Below are 25,978 nucleotides of genomic sequence, written 5' to 3'. Positions count from 1 at the left end.
CTTCATTTATTTTTTTGTGACTCCACTTCTTCTGCTTTACTTTCCCTCAATTGGCTTTCTTCTAATTCTCGCTTATTAAACCATTTCCTTTGCAATGTCTTTAAATGTTTCTATGGTCTTGCCCACATTGCCTTTCCTCTCGTATCTCCTTTCATTCCCCCTCTTGTTCTCTCAGGTCTCAGTCCCAATGCATCTTTTTGTCACTTGTTCCTTTTTCTCTTCTAGCACCTATATTCTGGAACACCTTCCCTCTTCCTATCCATTCTGTATCTACTTTTGCTCTATTTAAGACTGCTCTCCAGGAACATATGCTCTCTGCCTGATCATGGTGTCTTGATATGAATTACATGTGTTTTATCATTCTAATATGTTCAGCGTTCATGCGTAAAGTGATATAAAAATGCAATACAATACAAACACAAATACAAAGAGTGACTATCAGTGTTGTTTTTAATTTCAGAGGAAAGAAGTTCCGTTGGAGGTCAGCAAGAAGACAACAAGTGCAGAAGCATGAGGAGGTAAGGGTATACTGATTCAGGGTTATGCTGAAGCTTAGAGTGAGAGGAGGAGAGGTACGTTGAATAGAAGAAAATAGGCAGGAGGATCAAGATCGTGGATCGATGGGAAGAAGAGTGGAGGGAATAGTTATGTGTGGATAGACAGCTTGAGGTAGTGTGATGTGCTGGCAAATGAGCAGGGTAGATTGGAGAGCATACATATGGCAAAATGTAGAATACAGTCCGGGGGGAAAAGGAGTATACAGGGAGGTATTGGAGCAGACTTGTGTTGTAGTCACGTTGGCTTGTGACTAAGGTAGAAATAAGAGTTTTAGCAGACTGATAGGATTGGTGAGGACTGATCTTACAAATGTTGAGGATATTGATCCTAACAGAGTGTTGGTTCTAAAGTGTTGGAGTATCATATATGATCGTAGGTGAGGGTATGTGTGCTTCAGAGTGAAACAGCAGTCAGAAAGGGAAGAACCATTAGAGGATAGATGATTATATATATTTTAAAAGCAATGAAGGAGCACATAGGAGATGATCAAGGTGTGAACAATGTCATTGATCCCAAGGATACAGATGGTTAATATGAGAGAACAGTGGTCGAACAGAATGAGTGTAGAGGAGAGTTTGGAATAGTAGGTACAGGAAGCAAAGTCATTAGCATTGGTGATAGCCATCTCATATAAATGATGTCTGCAGAAACAGTATTGGAGGGGTTCATTTCAGTAGTGGGGTTGGTGGAAGATGGGCCAATAGATGACAAGGCTGTTTGGGTATGCAGAGGGCATCTTGTGAATAGATATTACAGTAGCTACTTTGAAGAATGTGGGAAAGGTACCAGTAGGATGGATTATGTTGTGTTATGCTATTGTGATTTATACTGCACAGCGCTACCATTTTTATGGTCAAAGGGGCAGCCTGTACAGCCTGTCCAAAGCAAGATCAGCAAGACTGAGGCAAAGATAAGCTAAACAGCAGAATGATACCGCAAATGTCTAAGTGTAAGGTGCATTTTTTGAAACAATAAAGCAAATGAAGTGCAAAATCAAAGTAAGCATAATTGCCTCCTAAAGAAGGGTAGAGTGGAATTTGAAATTTGAACTTTTAGTCGAAGTGGTCCTGCGGAGGTCTGTAAAAAAAGCCACACACATTTGAAAGTCTTCGACACCCGCAAGTGGTTTCATCCCAGCTGAGGGAGACCCGAGGTGGAATAAGCTATGGGAAGGGAGCCTCCTTTCCTAATTTTGTTGAACTTTGTGTTGAAAAAGCCTGACAGATGGGGAATCACATGAATTTTGTGCTGAAATGTTATTTAAAGGTCTGAAAGAGAGACTTGAGTGTGGAAGGCAAGGTGGGCCTTGATCCACATTTTAGAACTGATTATTGTTCTGAGAACCCGAGCCGGAGTATGCCATCCTGCCTACAGGGACCTCCTTACTCCATGAGGTCTAACATGAGGAGGAGAGCTGGTTCAACTACCTGTGTTAATTTGAACACTGATTTTTTCTTTGCATACATTTCTACTTTATACACTTTTGTAAAAGAGATAGGGCAGGTATTTGTTTTTGTTAGCCTATCTCATTTTAATTTGGCAGATCCATTAGGACCGTGTTGTTTATCATTTGATTGCAGAGACTACTCTGATCTTAGTCTTAGGGCAGAGTAGGAGTTTTCCAACCCCAGAAACATCAATAAAGGTTTTTCAAATGACTCCCATTGTTCAGTGTCATACTTATGATGCCATGCCAACCCCACAGTATGCACAAACCAAAAAGAAGAGTGTGTCTCAAAATCCAAAATGGGGTAGAAAGTGAGATGAGATAAATTTACTGGAGATAGTAAAGGAAGGCATACACATAAATGTTTTAAAGTTGACATGTGTATGGGGTTATAAATATGTCATTATACAACTTTTATTGTGTCTAGATTAGGAGATATAAAATGATAGTAAAAAATTAAGGAGATCATCAGATTTTTAAATCAAGAGATTGGCTTCAATCAGGAGGGTAGAAATCAAAGGAGAATATTAAATACATAAAGAAAAGAGTCTTAAAACATCAATAATAAAACAAGACCACAGAAATTGACAGAAAGTGTAAATGATGGGACAAAAATAACATCATTGCCTACATTTTTAAAGAGATTTAAAAATAGTTTTTTTTGTAAAAAGAGGCAATTGTTGGTGCCTGCTAAAATTAATCAGTGTGGTACAATTGATACAATAAATAAAAGAATACAAGATCTGGTAAGTATTGACAGTCGACTTGTCATCATGTCAAACACGCCTCTTTTACACCCATACAGGGCACTGCCGAGATATACACCCAAGATAAGGCAGTATCACGCGGTATCACGCAGATTGGATCTGAGACATGAATAATAAAACACTCATGCCATGGCCTCAAGAGGGTTAATTGTCAGAAACAGTATTGCAACATATGAAAACATATTTGCATGCTACATAGAAGGGGAAGAAGTTACAGAAAAAGTTGGCCATTTTAGAGTTGTGGAAAATGTATCAGAGTGAGAAAGAAGATCCGCTTGAGAAGGAGTGGATTCTTAATCAACAATAAGAGGAGGATGTAACACCTTCGGTTCCTCTTTCCCTTTCTGAAAACAAGAGTACAGATACTGGGGAGCAGCAATTGTTTCCTTTAAAGGAATTGAAAGTGGTTGTGAGGTATGTTAATCAGACATATGAGCCCTCTGCTAATAACAGTGAGAAAAATGTGGAAGAAAGAGAACATAGACATGCAAGGAAAGTAAACAGTGTGATGAGAGAAAGGATAAGCAGGAGAAAAAGGACAGACAGGATAGACAGATGGCGATAGAGGAAGAAGCAATGAGACAAAGGGAAGTGAAAGACAAGGCTAAGGGAGCAGCAATAGTACAGAATGAATGGATGGGAAGACAGATATTACTCAAGCTAAAGGATAAGATATTGATGGGGTTTGAGAAAGAGAAGAAAGAGAATAGCGGAAAAAGAAAGAAATAGAACACAAGAGAGCATACAAAAAAGAGAAGGAAAAAGAGAGGAAATAAAAGGAAGAATTAAGAAGGTACTAGGCAAGGAAAGAAAAGGAGAGATTAGAAGAGAAGAAATGAGAGAAGATAGAAATAAAAAGAAAAAAGTATGTAGGTTGCAAAGATGGCAAGAGGAGGAAGAGTTGAGAGACATGAGGCAAAGGGAAGAAGAGATGAACAGAAGTAGAAGACTAAAGAATGACGTGATAGATTATTTATTTAATAGAAGCATAGTGCTGATCGAAGCACGAGAACAATCTGAGGAAGATAGAGGGTCACCACAGCCCCGAAGGGAGCTGTAAGGGATACTGAGAATACAAACATGGGCTGATGACCATGAAGCAGAAAACATTGGGAAGAGGATTGGGGATATGAGGGGTAAAGATTGGTATAAGACCAAAGAGAAGAATCTTTATTGAAGGAAACAGGAGGTAGGTCAGATAACGTCATAACGGATGATCACAGAACATTGTCTTTAAGTAGGGTAAGGAACATAAGCAGTAGGGAACCCAAGCGAGAGTGCGCTTACACTTGTTTTATTTGGGTAAGTGAAACAGAAAGGGATATTCAAGGAAATTGGATATGCTGCAGTAGCAGGGGAATTGGAGATTTCCCTAGGTCATCTTTTGGAACAAAGTAAACTAAAATAGATGTCCTCTGCTTGCTGCGCTCTCCAACTAATTTCTGTTTATATGCTGGAAAGAAATGATGCGTGTACAAATTTCTTCCTTTTGTGGTTACATTTATTTGTAATAAACTTAAGTGAAAATCAACATGAAAGAAATGTACCAGACTTACTAGGCCTTCAAAAGGTTATGGTTACATAGTCAATAGGAAGCCCAAAGAAACCTCAATTGGACAATCTTCCGCAGAATATCCAATATTGATAATGAATAACTCAAACAATTTTTGTGACACTGATATCTCTCTCAGTTAAGATCCCAAATATGATATTTGCGTGAGCATCAATAAGAGGATTTTTCTCAAAAAAGAAAGATAGAAGTGAACAAATTGAAAGATGCTGGTAACTGCCGACATGTGTTTCAATGTACTAAGGTCGTCATCAGGGCTGCACATTTGTAATCAACATATTTATATATACCAATACATTAGAGTAACCTGTCAAATATGATGCAATTCAGTGCAGGTAAAACAAGGGAATGTAAACACATAAATGGGATGGAAAAGAAGGGGGAAGGGAAGAGAGGGAGGGAGAGGGGAGAGGAGCAGAGGAGAGAAAGAGAGAAAACATTATATTAAACATGTTTGTTAAAAAAAGCTTTTTGTTTCATATATACTGTCATAACATTGGAGAACAGGCTCCATTTACTGGAGTGAGTGCTGAAAAATGGTTATGGTGTTGGTAAATGGCTCATTACCTACGTACTTGCGTATGCAAGCCTGGAAGTCACTAAACATTTCCTAGAAATTGAATGTAATTGGTAGATGTGAATTCTGTTGATTTAGGCATGCAGACATTCTGCAGAAAAACAGGCTTTGGGCTTAATGTTTATCATAATCTGCTAATAGAAACATGAGTCTGTTATTTGGAACACAGGTCTGGACTGAGTTATTATGGTATGACTCAAGTCACACAAAATTTGGGTTTGATTTGAATTTGATTTGCTTAATATTTGAAAAACCAACACAAACTCTGGCCTGAATTGAACTGCTATTGATAACTAGCCAATGTAGACGTAAAAAATATCCAAACACATTGTCTATCACAGCCATGATACTGTAGCATGGGACTGCCCATTCTATGGTGTCAGCAGGGGAAGCAGTGGCGAGCCGTCAACCATCAACCTACAAGGACCAGTAAGGTAGGAGTGGCCTGGGTCAGGAGTAGAGCAACTACCCTACCCTAGAATCTGAGCCACTTACTAAACCCACAATAAACAAGGTGATTATTCTCCACTGCATATCTCAGCTCACCCTCAACTTAGAGAAATTCGATCAGTACGTAATATTGTACCTATCTGACTGGCTAGACAGAGACCTCCCCACCTCTATACAGACGTATACAGGTCTCTCAAATCTAGTAGGGTTTATTGTGTCCAGAGTGCATTGTGATAGGCCTCTACCCCACTATAGCATGGGTTCTGTCTCCAAATTGCATTGTATGATATCTAGATTGCATTGATAGGCCTCTCACCCACTATAGCAGGGGTTCTGTCTCCAAATTGCATTGTATGATATCTAGATAGCATTGACAGGCCTCTCTCCCACTATTCAGGTCTCTCAAATTTAGCAGGGGTTCTTTCTCCAAATTGCATTGTATGATATCTAGATTGCATTGATAGGCCACTCTCCCACTATACAGGTCTCTCAAGTTTAGCAGGGGTTATTTCTCCAAACTGCATTGTATGTTATCTAGATTTCATTGAAAGGCCTCTCTCCCACTATAACAGGGGTTCTGCCTCCAATTTGCATTGTATGATATCTAGATTGCATTGATAGGCCTCTCTCCCACTATAGCAGGGGTTCTGTCTCCAAATTGCACAGTATGATATCTAGATTGGATTGATAGGCCTCTCTCCAACTATACAGGTCTCTCAGGTTTAGCAGGGGTTCTGTCTCCAAATTGCATTGTATGATATCTAGATTTCATTGATAGGCCTCTCTTCCTCTATAGCAGGGGTGCTGTCTCCAAATTGGACTGTATGATATCTAGACTGCATGGATAGGCCTCTCCCCCACTATACAGGTCTCTCAAATTTAGCAGGGGTTCTGTCTCCAAATTGCATGGTATGATATCTAATTTGCATTGCTAGGCCTCTCTCTCACTATACAGTTCTCTCAAATTTAGCAGGGGTTCTGTCTCCAAATTGCATTGTATGTTATCTAAATTGCATTGACAGGCCTCTCTCCAACTATAGTGGGGGTTCTGTCTCCAAATTGCATTGTATGATATCTAGACTGCATGGATAGGCCTCTCCCCCACTATACAGGTCTCTCAAATGTAGCAGGGGTTCTGACTCCAAATTGCATTGTTTGATATCTAGATTGCATTGCTAGGCCTCTCTCGCACTATACAGGTCTCTCAAATTTAGCATGGGTTCTGGCTCGAAAATGCATTGTATGATAACTAGATTGCATTGATAGGCCGCTCTCCTACTATACAGGTCTATCAAATCTAGTAGGGTTTCTGTCTGCAATTGCATTGTATTATTATCTAGATTGCATTGCTAGGCCTCTCTCTCACTATGTAGGTCTCCCAAACCTAGTAGGGTTTCCCCTCCAAAGCACCCGTCAACTGGTAGATACCCTCCTTAAGCCTACACTGCTCGCTCACTGCAGTGAACCACGGATAGGGAGACGGACACTAAAAAAAGCCACCGAGAACACCTGATAAAACACCCCTAACCACCTCCACTGCCCCTCAAGACAGCAACCGAATGAGTCAGCAACACCAGCCGGAAATACCACCCACAGACAGAGCCCTAACTGTTAGCGGACAGCCCTCCACACCCATTACTATACCGCAAGACAACCAGACCAAAGCAGAACCAACTAGGCATTAGTGAACAATAAAGACTAAATAACTTCTTTTAATGCAGCGCAAACAACCCATTCCGAGGGAAAGAAAAAGAGAAGAAGCAACAAACACTCCTGAACAGCAACAAAGAACCACAACTACAGAAGGAAACCCTACAGTCAGGAACAAGAATCGAACCAACATTGAGAGCAGAGACAAATCCCTCTACTTAACTCCTTACCTCGCTGACAACTGGTCACCAGAGCAAACCAACCCAATGCTAGAAGCAGCAACATCAAACTACCCAACACAAAAATCACAGAAGAAGGATAAACAACACAAGAAACAACAAACACACAACCAATGTGATAACACCTTACATCACCAAAGCAAGAGGAAGTTCCAATCAACATCCCCAACCCATGGAAGATGAACCCAATGAAAACAAAAACAAAAAAGGCAGAACCTAGAAGAACTCTTCGAAGAAGATGACACCCCAAAACCTACACCTCAGCAAGAGATCGACCAGGAAGAAAACCAAAACACCGATCAGAAGACAACCTCTACAAGAAAGTCCAAACCAAACAACAACTCCAAACTCTGCTGCAATCTTATAAACACAAGATCCATGTCAAAACATTCAACAGAGATCTTTGACCTACTTGATGACAAGGGCATTGACATCCTGTTCATCACAGAAACATGGCTGGACGACAACTACAAAATCACACTCCAAAACTGCCTTCTAACCGACTTCAAATGCCTTCAAATAAACAGGAAAAACTAAAAAGAAGGAGACATCGCAATAGCATTCAAACAACACCTGAAAATAAAAACAGATGAACCGCTTAACATCCACAACTGTGAAACCATGGTAATACACGTAACAGCAAGCCCAAAAACCAACATCACATTCATCCTGGTTTACAGACCACGGACATTTGATGCAACCTTCGTCGATAACTTCATAGAAGCCATCACCAACATAGCCATCAACCACAAACACCTAATCATCCTGGGGGACTTCAACATTTGGTTTGAAGACAGTCTCGCCAACTCCCAAAACTCACTGATTGAACAACTCAGCACCATGAAACTACGACAACTAGTCAAAGGAGCAACACATTCGGCAGGACACACCATCGAAGCAAGTTTCACCAAGGAAAACTCATCACCATGGCACCGCTGATACAAATACTGTGGAGCGACCATCTCATCATCCCTTTCGTGATCACTCTACCTACTCAAATCTGCATCCAACCTCATAAACTCACAACCACCACAAAAAGAAACTGGAAACACGTCAAAGAAAGCAACCTATTTGAACAACTGGAGTTAACCAAACCCTCAACTACAGAACTAGAGCTAGCTGACCTAGGTGGGAAAGCGGAGCTACTACACAAATGGATTGCGGACACAATTGACAAGATCGCCCCAGAAAAACCATTTACCCCATCAAGAAAAAAGAGCAATGGTTCACCCCACTATTAAGCACCATGAAAAAGGAAAACAAAAAGATGGAACTGGAATGGAGGAAAGAATACAACCCAGACAAAAAACACTATTCCTGAGACAAATCTGCGCATATAAGAAGGACATTCAAAAGGCAACGAGAAGGCATTATGATGACAGAATCACCAATGCCACCAACACTCAAAAAGAAATGTTTAACATAATTAAAGATATGAGAAACGCACCGGGCTGTGACAACACCCCAAACCCCTCGGAGAAACTATGCAACGACCTGGCAGACCACTTCAAGAAAAAAATCAATGACATCCAACAAACCATACAAAACACACCAACCGACCACAAAATACTACCAAGCAAACCTATCACAGAACCTCAGCACAAACTCAAAACCCTTTTCTGAAATATCAGCAGAGGCATTTACAATGCTGGTAAAACACGGCAAGAAAGCTGGATCACCCATGGATCCCTGCCCCCCGGACATCTACAAATCAATCTTCGCACAAGGAACACCAGCAGAATACTACAGAAACCTTCTGAACCTATCACTAGCAACAGGAACTGTACCGAGGACCTTCAAATCAGCATATATCAAAACACTTCTAAAAAACACAAGTGGCGACGTAGAAGACCTCTCTAACTACAGGCCAATTTCAAACATTCCCTAACCGGCAAAACTCCTGGAAACCTACGTATATAAACTAACCCAAGAACACGTAGAAAAACACCACCTGCTATACCAAACTCAAGTCAGTTTCAGACCCGCAAGAGGAACAGAAACAGCACTACTATCCATCTGGGACAACTTAAAAACGAACACAGACTCAAACACAATCTCAACCCTTATCCTACTCGACCTCTCTGCAGCCTTCGACACAGTCATGACACCCTAACCAAAAGACTAGAAGACATAGGCATGACAGACACAACACTACTCTGGACTAAATCATTCCTAGCAGACAGAACAGAAACCGTATGGATTAAACCCTTCAAATCCACTCCGAGACCTAACGACTGTGGAGTGCCACAAGGATCCTCACTATCACCACTGTACTTCAACATCTACCAGACTCCGGTTATCAGAATCTTCAAAAAGTACAACATCACATATTACAACTACGCAGATGATACTCAAATCATCTACAAAATCAATGACACCAAAGTCGATCATTCAACACTAAACTAGTGTCTAAAAGAAGTCTTCAACTGGATGACTGCCAACAACCTGAAAATCAATCCAGGAAAGACAGAAATCATGATCATATCCAAAGACCAAAAGAACGAAACCGCCATCCCGTGGCCAACGGAAATGGGAACCGCACCAGAACCATCTAAGGTAGTAAAAAATCTGGAAGTCCTGATGGACAACACCCTAACCTTAGAACCACAAATAAATGCAACGGCCAAGAAATGCTTTTTCCTCCTCCACAGGGCAAGAAGAATCCTACCTTTCCTCTCATTCACGCACAAAACACTCACTATCGTCGCCCTCATCATGTCAAGAATCGACTATGCAAACAGCCTCTACCTTGGAATACCAGAATACCTCCTGATGAAACTACAACAGATCCAAAATACAGCAGCCAGACTACTCCTCAAACTATTAAGAAGAGAACACATGACTCCTGCTCTAAAAACACTACACTAGCTCCCAGTAAAACATTGCATCACCTTCAAAACAATGTGCATAACACACAGGGCAATCAGCAGACACGGAGCAGAATTCCTACAAAAGAAAATAACAATCTACAATTCAACAAGACTGCTCAGTTCAAGCAACGAAATACACCTGGAACCAAAACCATACCTCAAGAAAAAATCTCAGAGGCACCTCCTTCTACCACTTAGCTGCAAAAACCTGGAACAACATCCCAAAAAAAATAAGAAACACCAAAGATCACCTAAAATGTAAGAAAATATTAAAAACCTGGCTCTTCAACACCAGAGACTCAAACTGAAAACCGAAACAGAAAGGAAAGGGATGAGTGGACACGGACAACTCCCAGAACGACTGGGAAGCTCCCACGGCACACTGATGAGTGACGCTGAGTATAGAGTGGAACTCAGGCGACACCCATGGAGACAGAGTCAACAACCCCAACCTAATCCCACACAACACCCGTACTCGCCCCTTAGTTGCCACCAGGTACCACAGTGTGGTGAAATTGTCGGGATATTATCAAACACCACAATAACTGATCTGTGGACATTGGCAGGTGCACTGGCCATATGAGTGGGAAGGGAAGACGGGTAGGGCTGCGAGGAATGCGGGGGGGCCAGATGTGAAAGGGACATTAAAGGCCAGACAGACCCAGATAAGGACAGAGGCACAGGGGTGCTCCCGAAACCAATTTGGGGAGATTACAGAAGCCAAAGCCCACCGCCTCAAGTCAGGATAGAGATGCCAACTAACCAAGTTGCACTAACAATTTCCCCCTCGGCATACATCTCGCAACTACAAACTAAACACAACCACAAACCTACCACCGCACAACAAACCGCACAAACTTCACTACATTATAACAACAAAACATAAACACACATAGACTCGCACAACAGCACACGACGACTACCGCCCAGCCAATGGACCCACCGGGCTGAGGCCGCCAACAGCACATCACTGCTCACTGCTCTCTTGCACTTTTCCAGCTTGTATGTGCCAGTGTTTTTGTAGTATTTGGAACAGAAATTTATAATCATTGGAGTATTTGGTGATGAAGTTCACTTTATTTGGCAAATTGGTGTTTGCTCGTTTAGTTCCAGTTAATAGCAGATTACGAACCACTTTGTGAGTGAGTCTTGCCGCTTTGTCAATAATATATTGGCTGTATCCTCTTTTCGTAAACCTGGCACCAATTGACTTACATTCTTGTAGATATTGAGGGTCAGTACTGCAGTTTTGTCTGGATTTTAGGAACTCCCCTCTGGGTATGTTTTCTATCACACATTTTCTATGACTGCTGGAGGCATGCAAAATTGAGTTAATAGCCGTGATTTTTCTGTGAGTTCGCGTTAAGATGGAATTGTTCACAATGCTGATATCTAGGTCTAGGAACACCATCTGTGTATCATGGATGTTGCCTGTGAATTCAATGCCAAATTTATTGGTGTTCAAATATTGGAGAAAGCTGTCAAATCTTTCTAAGGTACCAGTCCAAATCCTGAGCACATCGTCTATGTACCTTTTCCAAATTTTAATGTCATAAAGAAAAACATCGTTATGAAAGATCCATCGATCTTCAAAAACACCATAAAGAGATTGGCTAATGAGGGGCGTATTTTGCGCCCAATGCGATACCTGAATTTGAGAGTAATATTCATTGTTGAATAGGAACTCGTTATGTTTGAGCGTAAAGTTGAGACAACATTTTATCATTTCCACATGCATTGTGTGTAAAGCTGAAAATGTTCTGAAATTGTGATCTATTGTGTATAATGCTAACTGATGCTGAATGGAGGTGTATAAAGCTTTTACATTTAATGTTACTAAAAAGTAGTGCTTCTGCCAGGTGATTGATTGAGAATTTGAAGTGTGTGTGTGGTGTCTTTTAAGTATGCTGGTATCAGTGGCACTATATGTTTAATGGCTGAATCAATATATTCTGCCAAACCTTCCATGGTGCCTCGTTGTCCGCTCATTATAGTTCGTACTGGTGGCAGGTGCTGATATGTTTTATGCACTTTCGGTAGAAAATATACTGTTGGCATCTGTGGTTTGGGCCTAATGAGAAAAGCCTTTTCATCATCTTTTAGGAGTCCTTTTGATTACCAATACTGGATCAATGTCTGTAGTTCCATGACAGTGTGTGACGTTGGGTTAGAGTCCAGTTTTTTGTAGCATCCATACGTCGAAGATGCTCCATGGCCATTGTTATGTAGTCTTGTCTGTTTACCACCACCATATTACCACCTTTGTCTGCCTCTTTTATGGTTATTTGAGCATCTTCTACTAAATCTTTTAAAGCCATTTTTTCTAGTTTTTTAAGGTTACTTTTGGTACTGGTAAATATTTTGGACTTTCCATCAATATGGTCATGAATTTCAGTAGTGATGGCCCAATAAACGATTTCACATTATCTCCAAACTGAGGGGGCATACATTTTGATCGCTTCTTGTGTTCTTGCATATCAATGTTGCATTGATAGATTGCCAATTCACTTTATATTAGAGCAATTGATTTGGTATGATCTTCGACTAGATTAGTCAGAACATGAATACTGTCAATCTCTTGAATGCTCAAATCACTCACCGGTGTTGACACACCAGATGGTTGATATGTCTTAGAAATGTTATGGAAATATTTTTTGAGTTTGAGCCTTCTGGTAAACTTGTATAAGTCGATCTGTACCTCGGTCATGTCTGATGGTGCACTTGGCGCAAAGGAGAGTCAATGGTTGAGTAATGATATGGGGTAATGTATATTGTATTTAAGTAGATTAGATCTTGATGATGTGGAGTGTGACGGAAGTCATACAAGCTGGGGCACAATGATGTCAGACGAAGAGAGGGAAGAAAACAAGAAATCGCAAAGAGAGGGCGCAGACAGTTTTTCAAAAGATTACAGTATTGAAAAAGGGGTAAAATTATCAGACTTAGAGGACCTTAAAGAAACAAACCCAGATCCAACACAACAAGCTGCATGGTTGCACAGTGCAGGGAATGTATCTCTTTCTCTGCCTTATGTGAGTAGATTAATGCCACTGCCAGGACGGAGACAAATGGGCGAGACTAGCCCTACCTGGAAAACAAGAAGCACCAGTGGGTATGATTATGGATCAGAGTTTTTACAATTCCCATTATTAGAGAAAAGGGAGGACAACCACAATATATTCCATTGGGGCAACTAGATAAGAAATGCAAATTACCTAGTTTGACTTCAGGTGTGGGAAAATGGATTCATGAGTTAGAAGGAATTACATCAGGAAGGATGTTAGCCATAGGTGACATGAAAGGCTTACTAGCAGTGATTCTAGGTTAGAGAAAACTTTCTTGGGGGAGCGGTGGGGAGATCTCTTTATTGACGGTTCATCACAAATTGACATACTGGGTCAGCAGTAGTAAAGTTGAATCGAGAGGGTGAATTTCAAGAAGTTACAAGCACAATATTTCCTATGCATTGCTCAGCACAGGCTGCAGAATTAGAGGTGCTTATAGCTGCACTCCAAAGATATGAAGATGAGGAAGTGACAGTATACTCTGACTCTGCCTATGTGATGTCAACTGAACAGGCAGGTTTGTCTTGCTGTAAAAGGAGTGTCTTCCTTGGCACAGACGGCACGCCAGTGAAAAATGCAGCCCAATTGTATACATTTATTGAGGCACTGAAACTCCCATTGGCTCCCATTGGGTATCACAGGGGAAGATTTCTGCCAGGTACTATCTAAAATGAATCCAACATCCTGTGCAGAGAATATCCTGCCCACAAAAATTATCCTGGATAATAAAGAGCTTTTTGCCCCAACCCTCACTAAAATATTTAACACCTCGTTCTCCGAAGGGAAAATTCCTAACACCATCAATAAAGTTACTATAACCCCTCTGGTCAAAAAGCCGGGTTTAGATCCAAAAGATCCTAGCAATTTACGGCCAATAACAAACTCCAATTTTGTATTGAAGATTCTGAACAAAATTGCCACAAATCAGCTACAACAACATTTGGAAGCACAGGAGATGCTACACACACAGCAATCGTGCTTTAGAACAGCCCACAGTACAGAGTCAGCTATGCTCGACCTACAATCCCACATGTTAGAGCTGATAGAACAGGGCAAGTCAGGGATGCTCATGCTGCCGGATCTTAGTGCAGCGTTCAACCTAGTGGACCATCAACTACTACAAGAGGCTCTAGATAAAACTATAGGTTGCTCTCCTACAGCACTGGCTTGGATAGCATCCTTCCTAAGTGATAGGAGGGCACGCATTCACTGGGGAGACACTTTCTCAAAAGCAGCTCTCATCCTATTTGGAGTACCGCAGAGAGCCAGTCTGCCCCCTCTGCTTTTCAACGTCAACATGCGTAGCTTGTGTGAATTATTGGAAAGCATCGGTGTGTTTTACACTAACTACGCCGATGATACTCAGCTGGTTTTTGAAATGACGGAAGACTATACTCTAGATAGTGCAAAAGTAGAAGAAGTCTATAAAATCATTGACATCTGAATGCAGAAGCATTGGATGTGCCTCAACAATAGCAAGACTGAGCTCATGATCTTTGGAGCTCAGCATGCAAGATCGAAACTAGGAGATCAATATAGGGATTTCAGAATAAAAGAAGCCAAAATCCCAGTCTTACCCCAAGTCAAAACACTTGGGATGTTGGTAGAAGCCTCAGTGGGGGCCGAAGCACAAGTAAACTACCTACACAAAAACAACACATATTACTTGCGCTTGTTGAGAGCCATTAGACCTTACATAAGTGAAGCAAATGCTGCAAACATCGCAAGAGCGATCATACTATCCCGTCTCGACTATGGCAACGCGCTACTGGTGGGGGCCACCAAGAAAGAGCTGCATCGCTGCCAGGTCATGCAAAATGAGGCAGTTCGCATTGTTAAGAAAATTACATTTGGAAATCACATATCGGCTACAAGGAAAGATCTTCACTGGCTCAGAATTGAAGAAAGAGTCTACTTTAAGGCCATGAGGATCGTCCACAGATGCCTATATGGCACGGTGCCAAGATATTTCAAAGAGAAATTTGCACTCTACATACCTGAGATCAGCGGACACAGGCCTCTTGGTTATCCCCAGGGTGAAACGAGCAGCAGGGGGGGAGCAGAGCTTTTCCATTTAAAGCAGGCAACTTTTGGAACAACCTCCCAGGGAATCTAAGATTAGAAGGAAACTATGGCAATTTCAGGAAATTACTGAAAACCCACCTTTTTCAATAGCCTCCAGACTTTTCAGGGTCTCCCACTGGTATACATATGATCACCCGTCCTTCCTGAACTGTTTTCAGTTCTTACTGTTTTTCAACATGCCTCTTTCTTCTTTGGTGTTCTCCGTGCCCTGATGCCCGCAGGCTGTCGGCGTGTTATAAACACATAGACATAGACAGTTGTGAAATGTGCAGTGCATACTAAAAGAACAGACATGATTTTGCACGGAAACAAAGCTGTAAAGTTAGAAGCCAAAACAGCAGAATATTTCCCAAACATTTCTGACTTCGAACTAATAAGTGTTAAACAGATGACAGGACGTGGTAAAGGAGGGCTTCAACATGCTGTCTATTTTTCAGTTAATAGAGATACAAGGTTGAGCCTCACAAGAGGAGCAAGACTCATGGAGATATAGAGGATGTACTTTATCCCTCACTGAGGTAATCTGGAGAGAGGATACTACTGGAAAGCCATTGCTGTCTCTAGCATTACAGTGGGTGTTGCTGGAGCAGCTGCACTGCTGCGCGCGTATGACTTTAGAGAATCTTGCTGCTACAAAAGGTATAAGATTGGTTTTCACCAAATGTATTAAAACACATGGCACAGTTTATTGTAAATTGCAGTTTGTGCCAGAAATTTACTAGGGCACACAATGCGAACAGCGAGAGAAGCAATCCTTGGACCCAACGGGCCGTTTAAGCATATATATAGAGATTATGTAGATATGTTGCGGACATGCAATGGCTATAGGTATATGCTGGTCATGGTATGTCCCTTTTCCAGATGTATTGAAGCAGGTCCTTGTATGCACCCCAATGCCACAGGCACTGCCAAGTTCCTCATGTGTGAGGTATTTCCAAGATGGGGTGTGTGTGAGGTCTTCCAGTCTGACAATGGGCTGCATTTTGTAAATTAACTATTTTAGCAAGTCACTCTTTTATTAGCGAAAAAACACAAGGTCTCCTCTGCCTATCACCCACAGGTGAATAGGATTTGTAAACTTTTAAATGGACTGTGTAAAAAAGAGGATAGCTAAGATTAAGATAATTTAAAAGAAGTGCTGGGTACACTACCTACGCCTTGCATCATATGCACTGCAACATCATCCTGGCTCAGATCACCACTTAACTCCTCATGGGTTGATGACTGGATGCCTAATGAGACCCCCTCTTGCTCCTCCAAGTAGGTTAGAAACTGATGCCCACAGTATAGTGAAGACATTAGGTGGCGAGATGCATGATTATCTGGCAACCATGACCACCAGTGTTTGTTTTATTTCTCAACAGATCAAGAACCCGAGGGAGGGGTCAAAGAGGAATGAAGAAGACAGCCAATCAAATGATCCACACAGCCTATTGAACAGCCTAGTTTATATCCAGGGGACCAGGTGCTGGCATGCAAATTTGTCATCCCTTGTAATGAACGATGTTATGAGGACCCTGCAAGGTGGTAGCAGTTACTCCAACATCTTTCAAGCTACAAGTGTACGAGCGTGATAGAAATACAATATCAATATCAATACAAGGAAGGCAAGCGTGGCTGCATCTGCACAACATCAATTAATACAAGGCAAAAACTTCAACCTCTCCTGCATCTACTGACAGTGACGAAAGAGAAGAGGTTATGTGCATGCAGACAAGATCAGCAACCAAGAGCAAAGAAAAAGAGTTTCTGAAGTAACAAAACACATTTGAAATAAAAATTGCCATTTCTTAAATCTAATAAGGATTTAATGGACTTGCAGCTATCTTGGAACTTTTTTTAGATAGGAATAAAGAAAGATGTGTTGATGTACCAGAGCCAAAAGCAGAGGAGCAAACTCAGCCTTTTATACTAGCCACCACAATAGCATTTCCCACATTCGTGTATGCTGTTTTCACATATTTGTTGCAGTCTTACTTAGCTCTAATAAGACAACATGTGGACATCATAACATTTCTTGGCAATACTAAAAACAATCATATTATTTTCAGAATCATTGTGGCAATTATGTTACAGTTTTGTTATATAGAAGTGTGATTTATAAAAAATAACACACTTACATATTGAATTAAAATAAGATGGGAAGGTTCCAACAAATATGAGACGCATTGCCATCAAGACAAAGTTTTTCTGGAATAGGAATTGTTATTTCATTCTACATTATGATTTGTCCGTTCTTCCTTATTATGGCATTTAGACACATAATGATTAAAAATACAGATACAATGGTGGACAATGAAACATTCATTATAATCCCTAATAAAACCACAAGCAGCATCTTCCCTAACTTTAATAAACAAATTGGGGAGGATAATGAAGATATAAATGCATATCTCAACAATGCAGTTCATTTAAAGCATAACCTGTGGTACCAGCACATGAAGGAGGTGGGAGAGAGTATGTCAGATGAATGCAGCTAGAACATGTATTGCAAAAGAAATACCTGCACATGATGCAAAGTGCCTTAGTCATCTAGCACCATGCACAACCAGAGGACAATTTGAAAGAGAATGGGCAACACTAAGATGGTGATCAAACTGACGATTCCCATATGAAGATACTTATGTGAAAACACAAAGGACTGAAAAAGGAATGGGTTGGACAAGCAACCAACCTATATATACATGCCTGATTGGAGAACAAATCAAGGTTGTTGAAATTAAGACGATGAATGTTCTGACAGAGTGGAAAGTGTTGCCACTAGTGTAGGATGGGAAGAAGGAATGTTATCTTGCCCTGCACACTTACTGAAGAAGGAACCAGTAAGCATATTGCAAATAGTAAGTGATATGTGTCTAGAGACATCGGCCAAGTACTCTAACTACTAACATGGGTTGACAATGAAAAAGGGCCAGTATCTATAATACCCATACTAAATGTAACAACATGTTTCATGATTGAAGGCCTGGTTCTGGTTGGATAAAATAAAGGATGTAAGCAGACACTTGAAGTACCAGGAATACATGGAGAAACTGCTGTGCTGATGGAGCAATATTGGGCTTTTGGATCAGGAGCTTACATACAGTTGCCTAAAAATTGGAGCGATCGCTTGACCTCTGCCAGCTGAAAAAGATCATTATTTCTCATCAAGGTCAATAGAAGCCTACAACGATATACCAGATGAGCATAACTCATTCAGCAAGATAGCAATGATAATGACATCTATATTCATGCAAGGACTCCAGACTGCAGTGAATGCCAAGTGGCAGCATATTACCAGATGGGAGCTGTTACAAACGATTAACACAACAATAAAAACACTTAATGCAATCAGAGAAGAACTGAGGGCCATTAGGCTTATGACCCTCCAGGAAAAGGTATGTCCTGGACTTAATTACAACAATAGAAGGAGGCGTGTATGCCAAGGACGGACCTTCTTGCTATACCTTCACACTTTCACATAATGGAGAAAATGGAACTCTGTCAGTACTTTAACTATGCTGACAACCCTGCATACGAAGATGGAGGATGAAGTTGATGAGACAGCAGATGACTAGTTTTTGGCTCAGTTTTCATAGATTCCAATCTGGCTATCAAATGCTTTCAAACTACTTTGAACAATACCAATGTTGGTATTGCTAGGATTCTGTTTTATGAGGTTAATTCTGGGACAATGTCAGAAGACAGCCAATAAAGATATTGGGATGAAGATAATGATCAATATAGATGCTGAAACTGGTGAACACATGCAAGCTGAGAACAGCACTTGTGAGAATATAAAAAGGAGTCCCCTAGCACTCCCAGGAATGAAATTCTATTACCTTAAGGATCCCACAAAATATGTAGGACATTGGATAATCTGTCCAACATCTGGGGAGTGCTCCGATATGACCTGGAGTGTGGATGAACATATAAAGAATGCAGGCCACCTGAGGGGGGTGGCAAATATATGAATCACAAAGAAACCACAGTATTAAGAGTAGATGATGTAAATCCAAGAGGAGAGGTGGCTGAGGACTCAACCAGGGGGGGAATGTAGAGTGGCAGGTGGACACACCATCCCTAGCTCCCACCCCCTCACCTCCATCATACTAGAATAGCAGGAGAAGAGCCCTATTTTGGACACCAGGTGTCATTGCAATACCACACAGAGTGTATGAGAGATGATATGCACTCAGACAACCATATCAAATGTACCCTTGCACTGAAAGGGTGGAAGGATGTTGGCACACACCGTTGGACATCATAGAGCTATAAGTGAAATCTGATGAGGGCAGAGAGATGTCATGAAGGAAAGATACTGAGAAGTACTGAAACAATATGCAAATACATAAAGCATAAAGATATAACTGAAGTAACATGACAAAACATGTAATCAAATATGAAGACATCATATATGCATAGTAGATAAAGTAACCTGCGAACTAATAAATATATACACAGAAACGCAAGGTAGTTGAGGCAAATAGAAGCTTGCTGCAGAAGAAAACATAACGCGGCTATGGTGGCCTTAATGGGGAGATGGATCCGGACTTCTATTGAACTCAATCAAGCTACCTCAGAGACAGACCAGTGCTGCAGAGTCAGGAGATGCTGGAAAACAGCTTTGTGTGAGGAATAAAAAGGAGTCTATTGGCCTGTGATCAAGGATGCTACTTCAAGGAATAATCGCAAGGCACAAGGGGAGTCAAAAGCATAAGTCAAATACCTAAGACATATTTCTCTTAGATGAACTAAAGAGGATAACATCAGCAAGATCCAAGTATTGGACAATTGAAGATGGAGAAAGCCTATACAAGGTGGAGTGAGCACGTCTCTAGAGGCTGACAGGATTAATGACACCCAGCACAATTGAATCAAATAGCTGTGATTCAGAAGTCGGAAACAAGGGCTATTTATTAAGCTCCAGATGAATATAATAGTTACCTACACCCCCTTAAAGGTTCCAGAATACAGAACAGGCTGCAGAGTCAACTACAAAGGAGAAACCTTAGCTTAGATCTGGACCGATAAGAGATGATGGACTAATTGGGGAAGTGGGGAGTAGTCTGACATTACACTTGGCACCTGTGGTCCTTTTTGTCTATGTGCTGCTAACATGCCGAAGATCAAGTTTGGGAAAGCATGCCAACCAATATCATGGTCTATGTAACAACATGCTATACAATGTTGCACAGACCAACCCGCCGCCATTATTCTGCGACAATCAGTATTATACGTATTTAGAGGTGGTTGGAGGCCTGCCCTCTAGATAAGGGGCATCCAATAAAATTACTAATATTTACATGATATAAAAGTATATATGTTCCCTTAACCAATCCCTCCCTTCAATAGGTTTTACAGTTTGCCAAATAGGATAACGTCATAGCTAATGTACATTGAGTTATAAAACCTCTGTATAACCAAGTTTGAGTGTCAGCGTGTGGAATAAATCTTGTTGTTCACCAGATTGCCCTACTTTATTTAATGCTGCTAATAAACTAGTTCTTTACCACATTCTTTGAATCTGTTCAGTTATTTGGTTCCGAGATCGTTATTGGTAATTTCATCTGGCACATCAGATGCTTCAAGTTGCTAGGGCAAACACCTCAGCAAAATAAGACATAGGACATACAACATTGTGGTTATTTATTGCCCATTCCTCCCTGCTAAGTATCCTGATTGCTTGCATCATTGCATTCTGCATTTCTCTGTTTCCCTTTACAGGGGTGGATGTTTTTTTTTCTGATACAGTATTATTGCTTATTGGTGTGTTTAATTAAAGTGAATATTGTTGTGTATATATTTTTATAGAACCTTGATTAGACATTCCTTTATTTTGAACTGTTGTGCTGTTGTTTGGGCTGCTACTGCCTCACATTCACACCCCATGTAAGAATGGCGCCTTCCCTTGACCACATTAGCGCAAAAGGCAAAGGAGGTATATCTATTGGCTGTGTCTGTATTTACATTTATGGTTGGGATCCTTATTGGTTTGTAGAAGTGTAGGGGCTGAGTAGGCAGTTTAGACACTACTCCTTCAGAGCAAACATTGGTTTGTGACAATAGGCTCCTAGGAATGTGATGGCAATCACTGCAAATGGAACAACGAGCTGGATAGCTGATGGCATTTCTGATTAAAAGGGAAAGTGCCTTGAGAGTTGATGGAGAATCTTACCAAAGGGGCACGTCCTTAGCATTAGATGGCAAACTTTGTATTTGATTGAAATCTTTGTCAATGGGGTATTGTTTTGAGCAGTAGAATGCAATCCTTTTAACCTGCAGTAGGGCCGGGAGAGTGGGGATTGCGGCAATCTTCTACAGTAGGTTCCCTCCTCTGACCATGTTGACTACCACCCTGTCCCTGACACCCCTGCCAGGGACATGTACTGTGGCCAACGTAGTTGCTAATACAAATGCCAAAACGGTGGGTGTTTTATTGGATTTACTCAATGCAGGTGAGAGAAAAGGAGTTCGGATTATGAGACAAATGACATGTAAAATAAGGCATAACCCAAATTGGTCGTTTCAAATTGACCGTATGGTACAACTGGCCAGATTCCGCCAGTACCATTTGGTCATTTTTAAATGACCAATTTGGGTAATCACTACCAAACAGGGGGAGGGGTTTGCAGGGGTGTCCCCAGATCCCCATGTTTGGCAGTGATTCTATTTTGTGGTAGCAGGGGTGTCCTCCGCTTCTGGAGGTCTGGAGGCAGGGACCAAAAACAAAATGAAAAGCGAACCCTGCTGCGACGGATCCGACCCACGTAGGAGGGACGGATATGACGCTGCAGGGTAAAAACATGCACAGACAGCAACAAGGTAAGTAGGGGATGGGTGGGGGCAGTTTGGTGGTGGGTATTGTTTTAAAATAAGGGCCATTTTGCCCAAGGCATAATTGGCTTTGCGGCCGTGTGTCTCATTGTTTCTCTGCCACTATTAGTTTTGGCGAGTAGGTGGTGATAAAACACCACCTAGAAGCTGAAAAGAATGCATTGGAGTATGGCTAGGATAGAGCTGACATGTGAGTGGTAACCACAGCTTGTGGGTACTGTTTGGATATGTTCCTAGCCATGGCCATGCCAATCTGTACAGCCATTCCCACCTCCTACCTGGCTCTCCCCAACCAAAACACATCCTCCTGGGTTCTCTCTCCGCTAGCTTTATCTACCAGCAACATCTGACTTTGAACTGACTTTCTTAGCATTCTAATGGGAGTAAATGGCTTAACTGTAGCTATAAATGCACTTCAAGTTTCATAAAAATGTCTTAACCAAGTATGTCTTCAATAACTTTAAAACTGTTCCTTTCACTGACGTCCTGTTAAAAACAAGCACTGGCATAGCCAACCATTTTGCCATGTGTAAAGGTGTTTGTTAGGCATTTGCCAACCACTGCTATGATTTGCCCAGTTAACCATACCATTTCCCAGCGGTTTCCATTTTATGGCAATGTTGTACCATTATGGAACTGCCTAGAAAAAGTATATTCCATGCCTACACAAAAGCCAATGCTGTTGGCTTTGCCAATGCATGTAACTATATTGAACTGTAGTCACAGAGTGCGAAGTAAACGTTTAAAAGAAACTGTAACCACGAGAAGACGGCAGTGCTGACAGGATGTTGAAAAGCATCTGTACTTGAAATCATGCTTCTGGAAACATACCCTGTGAATACACAACATGTTTGCATTAAATTCGATTTAATACTGCTTAATATCTATTTGTGTCACACTAATTAAATTGTGTGGCAGGGCAGGCCAAGTGCAGGCGTGCGAGCCGCAAGACCTACAGCTTGGTCATTATTACTGCTGAAGACACATTTCGCAATGGTTTGGCTGGGCTTTACATGTATATGTCGGTTAATGGACACGTGGACAAGAGCTCAGCACACATAGTGTAAGGTACACACCTTTGAGTCATTATAAATGTGACTATATTCAGTCTGTCACTTTATCTCGTTCCATTCTGGGCATGTTAAGGGATACAAACTCTGAAGCACTATTAGAAATGCCAAAAGCAGACAGAAACAAATACATATTGGTCAATCTATGTCTGCATCTTGCGCAGAGGATGCATCGTGGAATACCATGAGAATTGCATGAAGTGTGCAATGACGACCGGAAGTACAATGTATCTAAATCAGAACACATATAGCTTTCCAATAAATCACTATTTCAAAATCTAAATCTGATGAATATATAGGCCATGTGTTGAAACAGCTGAAAATAAATTGTATGTCTCAGAAACAGATACTGAAATGTAAATATTTTTTGGCAGGTGGTGTAATTGCATCACTTTAACCAGTGACTAGACAAACCCAAGGAAGAGTATTAACTAGTCCTTTCCAGTCCCAATGTTGCCCAGTCGCCATCAACCTTTTTAGGAAGACAGCAGACTTCTGAAATGGATGTTGAAGTGTGAGAGCACGCCAATATCCCAGGGCCTTTCCACCCCCCATTGTAAAGGCCACAAAGTTGGGACATATTTAAACACTTATTCTCACCCCGGGAAGAGTACGCAGCCAATCAGGCGGTTGGAAATGTGGTTGAGAACAAACAGTATATCACCCGCATTGTCTAGCCACCCAAGGACCCTCCCCGGGTGGCGCCATTTGACTGTGGGGAGGCAGCAGAGATTCTCTGAATTAATGTAAGGTCCAGAAAGGTCACCACATGGTTCTCTACAAAATAAATTCAAAACAGAAAAAAGAGAGCAAAGACAAGCAAAAAGTCAGAATAGCAAATTAATCTGAAAAACCCATCTACAAAAGTGAACTTGTCCTTGTATTCAAGTGCCTCCAAAAAGCCAGTGTTCCTTGGAGTTGTAAGGAGTTCTGGCTTTTCCTCGCCTCACCTCCCAATGTAAAAACTTCACCTGCAGAAGTCAAAACTAAAAAGCACAGAACATGATTTGACAAAATTCAAAACAGTTTGAACCAACTTGTCTGCACAACAGGGCGGCTGCACATTTCCCACTTTTCCCTTTGCCTTACCTTTTCTGAAATTCTCTTTAAAGTAGTGGTTCTTTCATTCGTTTCATTTCAATAGAGGAAAATGGTTGTGTGGATTTGCGCCATTGAATGCACTGAAGTGCTGCACTCACATCTTTCATTAAAAAGTTGTTAATGGCTTCTTTGCACAGGATAAGTTTATTGTCGTTGCCCCCTTGCTGCTGAAGGTGACATGTGTCCTGGATATGGTTGCCATCTTCATCTTCCTCATTTTGCATCGACGCATTGCATCATAGGGCAATGTTTTCCAAAATGCAGCACTAAGCCACCATGAGACAGATCTTATTCAGGCACTACATGAATGTACCCCCTGTAATGTACAGGCACGGGAATCGTTTCCAGAGAACCTCAAATACCTGTGTTAAGAGTTTGCACGCATGACTGTCGATAGCATCATCGTGCTGCTGTCTGGGGATCACACAATACCACAGAAATGTAATCAGCAATGGAGGCATTGGCTTTCAGGTGGAGCAGAATATATGGTACTGGGGCTCATTTCAATTGTGTAGATGGTATAGTGCCAGTAAAATTACTATGTAAACATGCCTAGGACACACGCCTTTTAGACGTTGTTTTCATGTAATGGGCTTGTGTCCATTTTCCGCAGTAGTTAAAGGAAGACATGGGAACATCATATATGTGCACTGGAGCAGGACAGGATGCCCATGCAAAGGCCACTGACATATAGGAATTTCAGGTGAAATGTCAAGATATTATGTCTCTGGGCTTTTCTGTGACATTGGCCGTGTGCATTCAGTTCATCTCTGCACTAGTGCATACTACAGTTATTCCTGGAATATATGTGCATTGTTTATTATGCATACTCAGATGGCTGTTCCACACCTTCGTCTCATCAGAATGTTTTCAGTCTTTTTTTGTTTATTATCCTAAGGCCCTCTGACACATTGACTAACTTCTTTTTCATTGTATTCCAATACAGTATCTCCTGACCATTCTCTGATCACCTCTGTTTGACCTGAAATCTCCCCACAGCAACATGTTTTCTTCTCCTAAAATGCGTCCTTCAATTCCCCTGTTATTTCATGCCCTCCACTTACCAGTCTCGCACTTCTTGTGGGCCCACTCTCCCTTGCCAATCTCTACCCTCTTTTCTTCCACATCGTCCTACTCTCCCTATCATGACCCTGCCTTCACCCCCACATGTATAATTCATCTCTTTGTGGTTGTCTGTCAATATCACCTCCCTAAGTACTCCTTCCATCCCCTCTCAGAAGGAATACAGAATGGCAAATGTTCTTGTACTGACATCTTCTTCCCTAATCAGTTTGATTCTCTACACCTGCATCCAAAATTTGAGACTTATCGTCCACTCAAACTGGGCAACAACACCAAAAACCAGCACTATACAGTGGAAGGAGGCATGTGTTCAGCGACTCGTTGAGCAATCGCACCAATGCCCCGATGCAGGGTGTTGAACAGGAAACCATCTCGACCAACAAGTGGGGTCCCTTAAACCGCAATGACAGTGGTCCCAATGTCCAGCTCACACAGCTTTAGAAAGAGGGAAGATCAGAATATGTGGACAGCTGGCCATGAACCTTGCATTCACAGAGACAAGGAAGGACCTACCAGCACAGATCAACAGGGTGCTAGAGTATTGACAACCTCCTGTTCCTAATCTGCAAAACAAAAGAGCAACCACCATACCCAAGAAAATATGCCCGAACCAGAGCCAGCATTATAAGG

The sequence above is a fragment of the Ambystoma mexicanum genome, chromosome 6p, assembly GCF_040938575.1.
Source record: "Ambystoma mexicanum isolate Mex_15411 chromosome 6p, UKY_AmexF1_1, whole genome shotgun sequence".
NCBI lineage: Eukaryota > Metazoa > Chordata > Amphibia > Caudata > Ambystomatidae > Ambystoma > Ambystoma mexicanum.
This window is presented reverse-complemented; position numbering follows the sequence as displayed.